This window comes from Ctenopharyngodon idella, chromosome 17 (genome assembly GCF_019924925.1).
Source record: "Ctenopharyngodon idella isolate HZGC_01 chromosome 17, HZGC01, whole genome shotgun sequence".
Lineage (NCBI taxonomy): Eukaryota > Metazoa > Chordata > Actinopteri > Cypriniformes > Xenocyprididae > Ctenopharyngodon > Ctenopharyngodon idella.
In genome coordinates, this window is record NC_067236.1 from 24,757,062 (window position 1) to 24,773,755 (window position 16,694).

The 16,694-nt window shown below is 43.3% G+C and overlaps 1 protein-coding gene across 9 annotated transcripts in view; it reads left to right on the plus strand.

Annotated features, from left to right (window-relative positions):
* Positions 1-16,694, plus strand: part of chrm3a (cholinergic receptor, muscarinic 3a) — a 122,138-nt gene that overhangs the window by 65,236 nt on the left and 40,208 nt on the right. For 6 of the 9 annotated variants that reach the window (XM_051867339.1, XM_051867342.1, XM_051867337.1 and 3 more), the window contains one exon: positions 11,773-11,805. The exons of the other annotated variants lie outside the window; for them this stretch is intronic. The gene's annotated coding sequence lies outside the window, so the exon portion shown is untranslated. The remainder of the gene's footprint in view (positions 1-11,772; positions 11,806-16,694) is intronic. 9 annotated transcript variants of the gene reach the window in all.

Genomic DNA, 16,694 nt, shown 5'->3' on the forward strand with positions numbered 1-16,694 from the left:
CTATATTGTTAAACAGAAATTTTTTTATATGTGACAGTTATCAACTATGCAGCTTACATGTTTTGTAATTCAGAGTCGTACATCATTTGAGGAAGCATAAATAATGGTTTCAGGAGATGGAAGTTGCTTATCGTGAAGAGGATAATTTACTGAGAAGAAGTTTAGTGTGATGAAAAGACCCTCTTCAGGGGACCCATCATTTCACATTCATCTTAAATTTCCAAGAACCCCGCATATTTATGTTTTTACTCATGATGACTTTGCTTGGAAGGGGCTAGTTATGGCCATAGTCACATGCCCTGTGACTTAAACAATGTTTATTAGGTTAGTCAGATATTCGTCTTTGTGAGAGCTCTGAGACTTATGAAAAACAATTGTTTTTTTGAAAAACAGTCATTTGAGAAAATGTCAGTAGTGACACAGTACCTAGAGAGGGAAGAATTGTGAATCTGTGCTGCAGTTTGAAATGGGAGATTATTGCACCATAAGTCATATGATGCAAATAACAGCCCCCCCAAAGGTGTGTTATGACTCTGCAATTTAAACAGGCCATTATGCAGTATCATCATCATCATCATCATCATTACTCAACTTTTGTTTTTGTTCAAAATTTGAACTTTCTGATGAAAACTAATGCTTTTCATTCACAGTGCAACCTTTTGGAGGGAAACCCTTTAAAAATCCTGAAGATCTGAATTGATGATTCTGGCTTTAATTAGTATAGCCTGTTTTAGTGATCACATCAATTCTTTACAGGCTATGCTAATCTATGCCAGAATTAGCAATGCATGTGGGACGGACTTACACTTCACTTATGGGCGTCACTTTATATTAATAAGTGGTGGGCACAGTGGCACCAGAACAAGTTTTGAAGTGTGTGTGCTTTTGGATGTGCTGATTATGACCACATAATGCTGATGGTTTAATATTAATTAGGTCATCCTCAAATAACATGATCTTTTGCTGTTTTGATAAATAGTCTGTGTGATACATTGATACAGAGATCAATACATTAGGTTTGGAGTAAATGAGAAATTGGTTCTTTCTGCGAGGATGCATTAAATTGATCATAAGTGACATTAAATACATTCTATTTCAAATAAATGCTGTTTATTTTTTAACTTTCAATTTATCAAAAAAAAAAAAAAAATCAAAATGTATTGATTCTACTGAAAATGTATCAGTTTTCACAAATAACATTAATCCGCACAACTATTTTCAACATTGATACAAATAAGAAATATTTCTTGAGAACCAAATTATCATTTTAGGTTTCTGAAGGATCATGTGACACTGAAGACTGTTAAAAATTCAGCTTTGTTGCCACGTCATAAACTACATTGTTTTCTATATTAATATATTTATTTTTTAATATATTTATTTCATAATTTATTTTTTTGATTGTATTTTTGCTTAAATTAATGCTGCCTTGATGAGCATAAGAGACTTCTTTCAAAACATAAAAAAATCTTACCAGCCTCAAACATTTGATTGGTCTTTATATTATATTATATTATATTATGTTATATTATATTATATTATATTATATTATATTATAATGTTAGTACAATTATAAATACAGTTTCATCAAGTGGTGGGCACAAATTTGTCCTAGCAAAAAGTTATGCACGTTTCCACTGTCATTTCCATTGTTTATGATGTCATTGCTGTAACGTTATCTCTTAAAGAAACAGTTCACCCAAAAATGTCCAAGCTGTTCTTTTCTATACATTGAAAGTGAATGGTAACCACAGCTGTCAAGTAAGATTTTCTTTGTATTTACATCACAGAGAATAACCTCACATGAAGCAATCATATAATTTTCTAAGATTTAGAATATAGTGCACGGATGATTTGGATCACTTTCATGATGGTTTTATTGTGCTTTTTTGGAGTTTGACAGTCCCTGGTCCCCAACCCACTTTCATTAAATGGAAAACAGCAGCTCAGACTTTCTGCTAAACATCTCATTTTGTGTTATGCTGAAAAAAAAAAAAGTTGTACTGGTTTGGAACAACATAAGGGTGAGTAAATGATGACAGTAAATGATTTTCATTTTTTTGGGTGAACTAGCCCTATAGATTTTTTTTTTTTTCTTTCTTTCTTGCTCACTGCATATTTTACATCACAAGATAATAAAAGCAAGTGTTTACAGCTCACTTACAGAGCAACTATATTCTATACCTTCTGAGAGCCTTGATCTGATTTATTGTAGGTGTTTGTGTGATTGCCAGAGCAGAATTGTACAAAACCATGAATAAGAGGAACAAAGACCATTTCCCTAGAAAGATGTCCAATCCAGTCTACTCATCACCTTGTCAGTGGCCCAAGATTAGAGAGTTTTGTCCACTGACCAGAAACATAACACAAAGAAGACCTCGTACAGACAAGAGATGTGTGTCCTGTCACCTGTCTGATTGTAATCTCCATGCAGTCCTGACTCAATGCTATAGGGCGGCAGAGAACGTAAAAAAACTAAATTGGGTCAGGCTTCTGTCCTGTTCTAAGAGCATTCTTCGTTAACCTGGTGGGGTCAAAGGTCATCAGTTGGTGAATGGCCTCTGGAAACTAATTTAACACAACACCGCACCTTTGGAGAAGTCATTATCAGGTGTTTGAATTATTTCTGTGTATTGTGGGTCGATATCTCTGGCGTCCCTCCAAACTCGTGTCATGCTCCGGTGCACTTGTACATGTTTACTGCATGTATGTGGAGTGTGTTTACATTCTCTGATGTACTTCAAAAAGGCTTTGGTCCAGTTGTATTTGTCAAAAATTTAAAAATAGTGCCAAGACTCAAATATGCTTAACAGTTGTGTTATTCTTTCTTCTTAGGAGTAAAACAAAGTCATTTTAATATGCTGTAAATATGTTCACTCTGCCTTTTTATTGATCCTCTGTAATCTCTCTTTGTCAGAATTTTCTGCGCATTAACTTTCCTCACAACATTCAGGTGAAACTGTTTTGGGAAAAGGTGCCATAGTCCTAAATACTTACCCATGTTTTGTCCTTTTGCGTTATTGACAGGTGATATTAGTAGATGTCCCTCTGTGTGCCTGAACCCAGATTGGCTTCACAGTCTCATTGCATATCAGATCTGGGAAGGGCTGCTGATCTCAGATCAGCCTTAAATGTCCACCTCTCCCTGGTAACAGACTGGCATTTGAGTGGCAGAGCAAAAGGCCGTGAGCGTCTGTAGGCAGCTGGTACACACCCCTGGCATCCAGGTCCATGAATGTTAATGTGGCGCTGTAAAAGCCCACGGGTACCAGATTTCTCCACAGTGGGATCACCTGAATTTACATACCCCGTCAGTCATTATATCGCCAACTTAAAGGGATAGAGACCCAAGCTGGCGTGGGCTGCAGAAAAGAGCAATAACTCTTGTATTTACCTGGATTTTTCTGGAGTTTTTTAAAGGGAATTTGCATTTTGCTCCAGGGCTTATGTCGTTAAAGGGGGCTAATATCATAAGAAATTGAATTTCCTTGATCTTTTGAGATAAAAGAGTTCATTTAATATGAAAAACACACTGTGACTTTCAGAGCTTAAAACTTCTTAGTCCAACAGGTTCATTTTTTGAAACGGCTGCAAAACCATCATTCCAAAATTCTTGGATTTCTGAAGTAAGAAACCTGAGAACATTAGCACCTTTTCAGTGTTCAGAAATGACCAGTCATGATGATTTTAATACTGAAAAAGTGGTAGAAATGATTGTCCTTAAACTCTATGATAATGATAAGCATAAGATATCGGAATGTTTGTCAAACATTGTGCTGTTCCTGGCTTCATATCTATTCTGCGTATCCATTTAAATGATCCTAACACTGACTATAAAAAGTTTCAGCCAATTTTTCCTAATGTCACGATAATTTATTTGTAATTGCAGGGGTCAGAGAGTCTGGAAATGTTTATGAAAAACTAAATTATTTTGGCGCAAAAAAACTTTGACTAGCATTGCAAGGACCACAGGGGGAAAAAGTATAATTTGATTAATTAAGGAACTGAAATTAAGACCTCATCATCTATGTTTTATCAGTTGTCTGGCACACTATGAATGGCTTTTCAGCTTCAAAGAACCTATCAACATCTTTTCCTCCTGGTTTATACTTCATATTCTGATAATGAAATCGTATCAGTTTTCCTAGTTCATAATATAGTTCCCCACATTTCTCTTCAGCATTCATAAAGTTGTTAGTGTTTGAGCTTAAACATGTGGCAACTCTTATTCTCTCACCAGCCAGGTCTCTCGGCAGTCCATTTTATCTTGCTGGAACTGTTTGTGCATTCAGAACTAATTAAGGGTTTCATACAGGGACCCATTTATTTGCAATATAAATTCATTTCTTTTCCTTCTCAACACCTTTGAAATGTGTTTGTGCTAATTTTTATTCCAGCCATTAGTAGATGTGCTGGTGTCTTGATTGATAAACCTTTTTTTTTTTTTTTTTTTTTTAAATGATGAAATGTCTTGCTGTGTGAAGTCTGGACGTCTGCTTGGACTATTATGAGCAGATGAGATTTGAGGTGTTGGAGTAGGTTAGCCTTATGGCTCTCTGTGTGTGTCTGATTAAATTTGAGATAAGCTAGCAGTGTGAACTGTGTGAAGTGTACTTGAGGTTGCCAAAGTTTGATGCATAGAGCAGAACAAATAAGCAAAAGCTTCCACAGTTTGACTTTGGCATTGTTAGAAATTCAAAATAAAATAAAATAAAATAAAATGAATTAAGAATTGAAAATAAAGTTTTTCACCATTTACTCACCTTCATGTCATTATAAATGTGTATGACTTCTGTGAGAACTGACTAATGTTCAGGATGTTCCCTTTCAGTCGGTCACGTTCGACATACGTCAGTAGTGACCGACGAATTGGGATATCGCTAGAGAGCCCTATCAGCTTCGAGTGTATAAACACAACTGAGAGTGAAAAACTGACTGAGAGTGTGTTCTCTCAAGCCTTGTGAGAAAAAAGAAGAGCTGCTGTCAAGAGTGTTGGTGTTACGGCACACTACAGCGAGGCCGTGACTTCCTGAGGAGCCTGAGCTTGTGCTCTCAATTGCTGTTATCACAGCACTGTTGCCCTGCTGGTTTGCGATTTGGGCCGGTTCCTTGCGTGTGTACTGTTAGGCGACCAGTGTGAACCTACAGTCACATCACGGCTGTTCCCTGCGTGCCTCAGCACACAGAACAGAGCTGAATTTCCCCCTTTCTAAAAGAGCTACACAGACAAACCCTGCGTCTTTTTCAAGATGTCATTTCGTCTGTGCGTTACTGGATGTGGTCGTTCCCTGGTCCCCGCTGATGGTCACAATCGCTGTGTCACATGCCTGGGCGTTCAGCATGCTGAGGCAGCGTTTGTGGATAGCTCATGTTCTCATTGTGGGAACACGACTATCTCATCTATCTTGAGGTCTAGACTCTCGTTCCTTGGTTCTCAGGGGGCGGGGGTCCCCTCCCCTATGCCCCGTACGGCCGTTTTCTCTGGCTCCGGCCAGGGAGGCGGCACGGCAGCGTGTAGGCAGGGTGACCTGAGGATCACGGTAAGGGCTTCCCCGCCGAGCTCTGCTCCGCGGGCCCCTTTCCCCTCTGCAACACTGCAGCCTGTGGTGTTGCCGGAAGAGCGTGCTGGTCCCTCCACGGAGCGACCATCCGTCTCCTTCGGCGCACCTGCAGATGAGCAGATGTCGATCGCGGCATCGGAAGGTGAGCTTGAGTCCTCGGGGGATGAAGACTCGGCTGCGCTGCCTCCCTCCGGGACCGTGGCGTTGCCCAAGCCTGATCCTGAGCTGACAGCTATGCTTGCCCGGGCCGCCGAGAAGGTCGGGCTCGTGTGGAATCCTCCACCGCATCCCGAGCCTTCTCGGCTGGATGATTGGTTTCTTGGGGCGGCCCGCGCTGGTCCTCAGCGCCCCGCCCCGGTACCATTCTTCCCGGAGGTGCATGAGGAGGTGACCAAGTCATGGAGGACGCCCTATAGCGTTCGTGCCAGGCCTGGTCCCTCCTCCGCCTTCACCACCCTGGATGGCGGGGAGGCCAAGGAGTACGCTGGGATCCCCCAAGTCGAGCGGTCCGTTGCGATGCAGTTGTGTCTGACGGCCGGTGAACCGCGCCAGCCGAACTCGTCCAACTTGAACGAGAAAGCTTACAGAGCCTGTGGACAGGCCGCCTCCGCCCTGCATGCCATGGCCCTTTTGCAGGTTTACCAGGGAGGTCTTGACCAACAGCTTCTGGGGGAGCTGCGCGCCTCCACTGACCTCGCCGTCCGGGCGACTAAGGTGACAGCGCGTTCCATTGGTCAGGTGATGGCCACACTCGTGGTCCAGCAACGTCACCTATGGCTGACCTTGGTGGATATGCGGGAGACCGATAAGTATCGGTTCCTGGACTCCCCCATATCTCAGGTCGGCCTATTCGGTGACACGGTCGAGAGCTTTGCCCAGCAGTTCTCGGCCGCACAGAAGCAGGCTGAGGCAATCAAGCATGTGCTGCCCCGGCGGTCCACTGCTGCCTCCACCCCACCGCCGGCCACACAGCCTGAGCCCGCTCGTCGCCGAGGGCGCCCGCCTGCGTCATCCTCCGCCCCTGCGAAGTCGGCCAAGCTGCAGCCTCCACCCGCCAGACAGCAGGGAGCCGGTCGTGGACGCGGCGCCCAGCCCGCTCAGAACCCAGCCAAGCCAGGTGGCAAATGTACTGGGAAGCAGTCCTGAGACTGAGAGGAGGGTTGGGGGTACCCACTTTTTCACAAAAAGAGCTGTTTCCCAAACCTTCAGGTCCCAAGAGGGCGCAGTTGGCAGTGTGTGAGGCCTCTCACTTCGCCAGCAGGTCCCAGTGTGTTGGTCGAGGCCGCCTCCCATGTGCCTTCTCCCATACACAGTCACCTCTCAGAGTCCGACCCCACTTCGGGCCGCTATGCCGTCCGAGTCGCGTCCCAGTACTCTGCCTCGCTCCCCCACGTCGGGTATGTCTGTGCTGCCTTTGGTCCCACTGGCTCGGAGTCTGGGAGCGTGGCTAGCGCTTCCTAGCCCGTCCCGCTGGCTCATTCATACCATCAGACTCTGCTATGCGATTCAGTTCGCCTGGCGTCCCCCGGTGTTCAGGGGTGTCCATTACACTCGTGTGTCCCTGGTCAATGCACCTGTTCTCCGTGCGGAGATTTCTGTCCTCCTGGCGAAGGATGCAATCGAGCCGGTCCCTCCAGCCGATATGAAGTCAGGGTTTTACAGCCCCTACTTCATTGTACCCAAGAAAAGCTGTGGGTTACGGCCAATCCTGGATCTGTGTGTCCTGAACCGGTCCCTTCACAGGCTGCCGTTCAAGATGCTTACACAGAAGCGCATTTTCAAATGCATCCATCCCCAGGATTGGTTTGCAGCGATTGATCTGAAGGACGCGTACTTTCATGTCTCGATTCTGCCTCAACACAGACCCTTCCTACGATTTGCGTTTGAGGGTCGGGCATATCAGTACAAAGTCCTACCCTTTGGGCTGGCCCTGTCGCCCCGCGTCTTCACGAAGGTTGCGGAGGCGGCCATTGTTCCACTCAAGGAACAGGGCGTTCGCATTCTCAAATACCTTGATGACTGGCTCATTCTGGCCAGCTCGCGAGAGCAGTTGTGCGAACACAGGGACAATGGTGTTAGCTCACCTCAGCCGGTTGGGTCTTCGAGTCAACTGGGACAAGAGCAAACTCACCCCCGGGCAGAGGATCTCTTATCTCGGTATGGAACTGGACTCGGTCGCCCGGACAGCGCGCCTCACCGAGGAGCGCGTCCAGTCAGTGTTGAACTGCCTGAGTATGCTCAAGCGCAGGACAGCGGCCCCACTGAAACTTTTTCAGAGGCTCCTGGGGCATATGGCATCCGCAGCCGCAGTCACGCCGCTCGGATTGCTTAATATGAGGCCGCTTCAGCACCTGCCTTCACGACCGGGTCCTGAGATGGGCGTGGCAACGTGGTACGTTCCGTGTCCCCGTGACACTGAACTGCCGCCACACCCTCACCCAGTGGTCAGACCCTTCATTCCTGCGGGCTGGAGTTCCCCTCGAACAAGTGTCCAGGCATGCTGTGGTCTACACAGATGCTTCTGCCACGGGGTGGGGAGCCACATACAACGGGCATGCAGTGTCAGGTCTGTGGACGGGGCCTCAACTGCAGTGGCATATCAATTGCCTTGAGTTGTTAGCAGTACGTCTTGCACTGAGCCGCTTCAAGAAGCTGTTGACAGACAAGCACGTACTGGTCTGCTCGGACAGCACTGTGGTCGTTGCGTACATCAACCATCAGGGTGGTCTACGCTCCCGCCGCATGTCGCAACTCGCCCGCCATCTCTTGCTATGGAGTCAGAAGCATCTGAGGTTGCTTCGTGCCATTCATGTCCCAGGCGTGCTCAACCGTGCAGCCGACGAGCTCTCACGGCAGCTCCACTTCCGGGCGAATGGAGACTCCATCCCCAGGTGGTCCAGCTGATTTGGCAGCGCTTCGGGGCCGCAAAGATAGATCTGTTTGCCTCCCTGGACACTGCGCACTGCCAGTTATTCTATTCCCTGACCGAGGGCAGGCTTGGCACGGATGCTCTGGCACACAGCTGGCCCCGGGGCCTATGCAAATATGCGTTTCCCCCAGTTAGCCTTCTCGCACAGCTCCTGTGCAAAGTCAGGGAGGACGAGGAGCAGGTCTTGCTAGTGGCTCCATATTGGCCCACTCGGACCTGGTTTTCGGAACCTGACACTCCTCGCGACAGCACCTCCCTGGCCCATTCCTCTGAGGAAGGACCTTCTGACTCAGAGACGGGGCACCCTCTGGCACCCGCGTCCCGACCTGTGGAAACTCCATGTGTGGTCCCTGGACGGGACGCGGGGGTTCTAAGTGATCTCCCGCAAGCGGTTGTAGACACTATCACTTCCGCTAGAGCTCCTTCTACGAGGAGCCTCTATGCGTTGAAGTGGAACCTGTTTGTCGAATGGTGTTCCTCTCACCAAGAGGACCCCTGATCATGTTCGGTCAGGTCTGTGCTTTCCTTCCTGCAAGAGGGCTTGGAGTGAAGGCTGTCTTCCTCCACCCTCAAGATGTATGTTGCCGCCATTGCCGCACATCACGATGCAGTTGAAGGTAAGTTGTTGGGGAAACACGACCTGATTGTCAGGTTCCTGAGGGGGGCAAGGAGACTGAATCCGCCTCGCCCTTCCTCTATACCCTCTTGGGATCTCTCCCTGGTACTTACATCTCTCCGGGGTCATCCCTTCGAGCCTTTGCAGTCAGTCGAGTTAAAAGTACTGTCCCTTAAGACCGGGAACCGGTATCTTCCCGTGTACTTGCTTCCAGCAGCCGGTAGACGCGAAGAGCCCGTTCTAGTGTCAGCTTGCAATGCTACTCCCGCCCTCTGGGACGGATATGTGCATCCCTTTACTCCAGTAGAGTTCCCCGCTTGTCGAACCCTGTCGAGTTCCTCTGCCTCCCTTTGCGGCTCGGACATTGCGGAGTGTCTGATGCCAGGCCAAAAGTCCGTCACCAATGTTGATGTTTGGCTGGGTGCCATATGTCGTGACCCCTCCACATGAGTGGTCCCATATGTGTATTGTCCACGGTCAACTCCCCACGGTGAGCCTGTGTCTTTCCCTTAGCAGAGCCAGCTCTGCTGTCACCTGTCAGATGAGTCTCCCCCTATCTCTAGGCTGGAGCCATCCCAGGGACTTCATATGCATACTGCCCATGGCCAGTCCATATGTGTATCTCCACGTAAATTCCTCCCCTATGGGTAGGTTGTGGTCTCTGCAGCGTCCCTTCCAGGTTCGCTTCCCCAGTGTTGTCTAAGTTTACTGTAGTGGGTCTTGCGGAATGGCAGTAGACTCTCTCAGTGTAAGCTCGCCATCTTCTCCGCCCCCCTGGTGCGCCGGGTGGCTAGAGCTTGCGCTGGGCGCTGGAAGGGGTCAGTAACTGTGGCGCTTTATTTGGGATCCCAATTCGTCAGTCACTACTGACGTACGTCGAACGTGACCGACTGAAAGGGAACGTCTCGGTTACGTATGTAACCCTTGTTCCCTGAAGGAGGGAACGGAGACGTACGTCCCGTCGCCACAGTTCCTGTGCCTTCGCTGTAGTGCAGACTCAAGATTGTCTCCTCAGCGAAAAACAGAGTGCGTTTGCATCCAGTTCCCTATTTATACCCTCCTCTCGGGGGCAGTGCGCATTGTGCAAATATCGCACACCAATTCCATTGGCTTATTTTTATACACTCGAAGCTGATAGGGCTCTCTAGCGATATCCCAATTCGTCGGTCACTACTGACGTACGTCTCCGTTCCCTCCTTCAGGGAACGAGGGTTACATACGTAACCGAGATGTTCTTTTTCATGTAGTTGCAATGAATTAGGAGCTTTCAAGTAGGGATGCACCGATCATGATTTTTCATGGCCGATTCTCTCTCACACAAACACACACACACACACACACACACACACACACACACATATATATATATATATATATATATATATATTATTCCGATGCCGGATTCCGAGTTTTTTTCTCTAAGCAAATTTATTTGTTGTTTATTTGCTCTATAACATGTCAAACTGGCCTTAAACAAAAAAGTATTTGTATCCATTTGAAATTAGAGACAATCACAATCCAAACAAAGATGCTAAACACGTTGCATTAGCAGTTATTTATTTAAATTAGATTTTATAATTTCAAGATTTAAAGCAAAAGCAGAATGGTCTGACTTTAGTTTCGTGAAATTATTACATAAAACATCTGCACAAAACAAAAAACAGCAGCAGATGGACTGAATGCAACTGCAAATTTACTCTCTGACAGTAGGTGGTGCTTATGGAACAGCAGCAATAAAGCGTTTTCTTGGTTACAAAGCAGCGCTGCACTTATAAACACTACTTTAATAGGCATTATATGGATGTAAAAGATTTACTGCATTGGGATGTTTCTGAAGACGGATACATAAAAATCCCAACCCCCACTCAATTCAATATTTAGGCTAAATTGTTTCTTGCATCGCGAACAGTGAGCTTGCTGTGCCTGGTACAGTATTTTCTGTGCTCACCTCTACTCTTTTCATCTGTCTTCAGCGTGTCCTGTCTCTGGCCTGTGTTGACGTCCTGTTTACAGACTTTGTAATGTTTCCACATAAATGACATTTTGGGAAATTATTGCAATGCAGTTTGTGTACAAGTTCAGAACAGAGATCAGCCAAAATAATAATAAAAAAAAAAAAAAACACCAGACGGTTGATGACTGGTCGACCGGTGTATCTCTAATTTCAAGCTTCGAAAAGGATGCAAAAAAAAAACCATCATAAAAGTGGCCCATACAGCTTGTGAGCTATACTCCAAGTCCTCTGAAGTCATATGATAGCTTCGTTATTAACAGACTGAAATTCAAGTCATTATTCGCTGATAATCTTTGTTCCGATTTAATTGTTAACTGTGGTGTCCAGATTATTGTGTAAGTGAACTGAGAACTGAATCAGTCCAATTTGAAACTGATTCATTAAAAAGAATTAACTCAAAAGAATTATTCATTCACAAATTGGGCAACCTAACTTCTTTCATAAACTTCTATTTCTGTTTTTCACAAAAAGCTATCATTGGCTTCAGAAGACTTATAATATGCTGTAGCACAAGTCCTATGAACTACTTTTATTTTGCTTTTTTTTTTTTTTTTTTAGCTTGACAGCCCTAGTCCTCATTAACTTTTTAATAATAATTATTTTAAGACTAAGCAACATTGTTTTTAAGAACTTCTCCTTTTGTTTTCCACAGAAGAAAGTCCTACAGTTTTTGAACAGCGTGAGGGTGAGTAAATGATGACAGAACTTTTATTTTGGGGTGAACTAACGATTTAATAATAACCCAGTGTTGCTTTGTTGACCCTTCTTCACAGATATACTCTGCTTTACATATAATCTGCCAGATATACTCTGGAAAACGTTGTAATAAGAGCCTTTGAGAAGAACTCCATTTATTGACCTTCTCCTCTTCTCATCATCTTTCTTTATGACAAATGCTTTTGACTTTGACCTGATTAAAGGCTGCCTTTGTTTTTATTGGTATCATCGGTCTTGTTCAATGGATAAAATTTGTTCAACAAGAGCTTTTATCACTCTTTGTTTTAAAAGTTAAATTTCATTTATTTTCTTCATGAAACCCAATGTTCTTGACACCGAATTTCATAAATGATTGGTGAGTTTTCTATGCTGAGGTAATGTTATTCATTTCTTCTTTTCACATCTGTGAAGCCCTAAGCTCTATTTACTGTGCCCTTTCTCACTTCTTGATCCCATTATAATGAAATGTAAAGCAGAGTACACAGTGGTGCGGTGTAGTATAGCTAAAGCTCAGGGCTGGTAACTAAAATGTTTTTGACAGATTACCAAAAATGAAAATTCTGTTATAATGTACTTAATGTCAAGAGAAAAAAAAAAAAGGACAAAAGCACCATAAAGGTGGTTCATATAACTTGTGTAATATTGCTCATAATATTTCTTAAAAATGCTCTCAGCTTAATCAGGTTGACTGTTCAGCTTTGACTGTAAACTTTGCTAACCTGTGCAGTGTTGACAGACTCCTGAGTTGATCAGCAGTGAATGAAAGAAAGAACGTTCTAGCTCTGAGTGCATCCTTCAGCACTTTGAGGAATGGCTTGTAATTTCCTAAGGGCAGAGTCATTACAGTAGTTCTGGTTGTTGGAGTTTTATAGATCCAGGAATAGCCCCACACAAGATGGAGGAAGTCTCCCATCAGCAAAAGCTCTGTGTTGTGGTAGTCAGCATTTGTGTGGTCAGAGATCCAATGTCTTCAGGAAGTCTATGTGTTTGTGTGTGTGCGAACATAGATGCCCCAATCCCACAGCTGTTTGGTTGTTTGTTCGCTAAAAATTTATGGCAGCGAATGGATTACATTTTAGCCCAGGACTTATTTTAGGAAATGTGAGGAAGGAAAACAAACCTTATATTTTAAAATGATTTAATGAATCTCTTTGATTATATTTTCTGAGTGTTCACCATTTCAGAATTCTTGCAGTAGTGCTTTTTGGGGGGCGGTAAATAATGGTGTGAATACCAGTAAATTGTCTTGCGCAAACCTTAGTAAATCACCTTGCATGATTCATTTAAATACTCCCCTCCCATAAATTTTGCATCTGAAAGGGAAACTTTTGTATTTCCCTTTCAGACGTTTTAAAAACTAAACTTTTGCGGACAGCTGCAAAAAATAACTGTCCATGCCTTTTCAGCGCTAATTTTTCAGCGCTAATTTTTCACAGCGTGTCTTTCCTGACAGCAAATTTTTAATTGCAAAAGAGGGTTTGTGCTAATGCAAGCTGTTAGTAAAATCTGGCCCTAAGTCAGGAAGTGGTCATCTCTTTCATTTGGGTGTTTTTGAAATACATTATAAAGTGAATAAAATGAATTCAAATCATGATCTTCATGAAACGGTTATGATTATTTGCAACGTAAACTTAGTACACTTTGTAGTACATATACAGAAAACAGAAAGCCATTTTTCTTTATAACTTTATTAAATGTGGTCAGAATCAATCCCAGACAAAACTCCATATGTGGTTTCAGTGACCCAATCATGATCTGATCACAATGCATCTTGGATGCATTTCACCAGTAACCTGATCACTAAAAACGCATAATGGTCAGTATAAAGAGGAATATAGAGGAATATTGTGCTTGTTGATATCTAGTTAACCTGCTAATGAGTGCCTTTCAGATACCTTTCCAAAATTTGATGCCAAACTTTGGAAAATCCGTTTCATCCTACAAAGTGTTCTGTACTGTTTGGGTTTCTAATTGACCATGCAAGAGTTTCTTTTTCTTACTAACTTCAAACTGGAGAGTTCATCATACAGTATATGTTTTTTCTCTCAATTAAGGGCCAAATAAGGAGAAGAAAAATACAGCTGGTTAATGTCGGGAAGGAGAGGAGGAGGAGAGAGACTGAGTGATCGTCTGTTATAGTGGACCACAGAAATTCTGTTTGTGCCAGACTCTTTGGCTTTCCATCGTCATACAGCCTGATAAATACTTCACACCTGCAGTGAATAATGCACAGAATCAATCATCAGTCTTTTAAAAAGGAACAAAACAGAAAGTTTCTGCTGCAGCCTCTGCATTCATTTATTTGAAAAGGAATCAGATCCCTTTCATAAGTCAGGGAGAGTGTGAAGTGTAAATAGGATGAGAAGGGAAACCATTAAAGAACATTCTAGAGACATGGTGCATTATAAAGCATTATATCTCCATTCTTGGAAAGTGTGAAAATCTGAAAAGTAACAAAGTGTGAAACTGACCAGAAAATACTGGCCAAACACCTGACAAATACTTTGAGTGGATAGGAGACATCCGTGCCTGAGTAATGGAGCAGTTCCAGACATGCTTGTGCTTTGCAGAACCAAGACCAAAGTGTAGCGTTTGTGGCCACTATCAAAACAAATGTCATATTGGTCTATAGTATTTTTTTTATTAAATGTAATTGCTCTAGTAAAAAATGTGACTTGCAATAAAGTCTGGTGCGTAGCCACATGCTCAGAAAAGAAGAGGCTGTCTTTTCTGACATGTTTCAAATGGTAGTTTAAAGTCCTCTAAAACCTGGAACCTACTGATATTTGGAAAGGCTCTACAAACATTTATAAATTAAAAATAAAGCAGATGAAGACATTTTTTTGTAAAAAATGAGTAAAGTATTTTTAATTTTATTCAATTTAATATTAATTGTAATTTGAGCTTTAAGCTGCATTTTGTGCATGAAAGGTGCAATACAAATATGATTACAAATTATGTAAAGTGATCAACCATGATAAACTTTTTTATGTGATCTAAATCTTTATCTTCAAATTGCTGATACCACAATAATAGATCAGTGTACAACAAAGTAGCTTGTATTCAGGACATCGGTGAAAGCAAGAGCGAGACAAAGTAGCTGTTATTAGATTTCAATGGTCTCCCTTTAACCTATCAATCTTGTTCATCAATAGAGCTACCTCACTGTAGATGGATGAGCAGAGGTCAGAGGCTGGTACAACTCATAACTCAGGGGAAATTTGTGATTGGGGTTTTGGTCCAAAGATAATGAGTTGGTTACCGATCATTTTCATTTGCGTAGAAGCCAGCCAATCCGATTTCTGCCAGATCTTGGCCTTGTAAAACAGCAGCTGCTGTTTCTGACATATGAGAGAATAACTGCGATGAAAGATAAGGTTGCAGTCCCCAATAAATAGGGTCTAGCAATGTCTATGACCTTACGTGTGTATTGTTGAGGACATTTGTGATTTTGTTATGTGTCTGACAGGCCTTACAGGAGCAAGTGTTCGGATTCTGTTTGCACCTCATTGAATCATTGAATCCTCCTTAATGTACTAACCATGAAAAGTGTCCTCTTCTGTCACCCATAGGTCTTGTACCTGTCCTCTAGAAAAGCATTGTGGGTAATTTAGAGTCCCTTGCAGTAAATGTCGGGCATAGTCATATGTCACTAGGTAAAGACCGTGGTTATAAAACACTTACGAGTGTAGAGACACACAGCATTGCTGCTTAGTAACCCTGTTTGTTGTTTGAATTTCTTCCATTTAGAAGGAATGGCTAAAGTCAGCGCTGGCAATCAATCATGCCTGGTAATATAACAGTCTCTTAAAAGTTTTTTCATTGTCGTTTCTCCTTTATACAGATTGCCACAATCTGTCAGTATGTTCCTGTTCCTACGCAGTCATACCTCTTTAAAACCTTTAGTGAATCAGACTAGCTTTGAACCAGATAATAATGGTTATGTACTGATGCAGCACTGATCTAAATGAAGCTTTTCATTTCTTTTTTCGTCCGATTTCACACTTCCACTGTTATTTGAGACTGCCTCGAAATAGTCCAACATGTGAGATCTGAGCTAGTCTAATCTAGTCTAAATGTCTGTGCTATCATCATATTCAATTCTGTCCTCAGTTCTTCATTGAATATCGATTGAGTCTGACTGAACTGATTAATGACAGTTAATTTGATTAGTGACATGTCTATATCATTCCTTTGGGGTCTTGTAATTTACATCTCCTCGATAGTCTCTCAAGCTATTTATCTTAAGCCTATGAGCCATTTCTATGACCCCACTGTTTTGCTCAGACTCATATTAATAAATCAGATGCTCATGTCTAAACCGTGGCTCTGGCTATTGACAGATCACCCATCATGCTACATGGTAGTATGTGCCTGCCTGGCTGAAGTAGATGTGTGTTTGCTTCTATTGCGTCCCAGTGTCATTTTTACTGATGGCTTGTGAGCGTTTCATCTCTGGCACCCTACCAGACAGCATCTGAAACCGAGCATATCGTGCAGCACTCTGAGAGCGGAGAGAAACATCTCCAACGGAGCCGAAGATTGTGTCCCTGAAATCCGTACTATGTCCAGTGTGTGGTGTAGAATGTGTTGACTGTAGGCCCGAAAGGATGCCAGATAAGCTTTAATCTTGCTTTCACTAAAGTCTTTAAAGGCTTTAGACATACATTTCAAGTTGTTTGCTAGTGCAAAACAAACAAAAAAACCCCCAGAAAAACAGGCACAATATCTGAAACCCTCTGCGCATAGTCTTATTGTGACAGTTTTTACAATGTGTATATAGGCTATATACTGTATGTATACACTATCATTCGAAGGTTTAAGCCCGGGACACACCAAGCTGATGTCACAGAACTA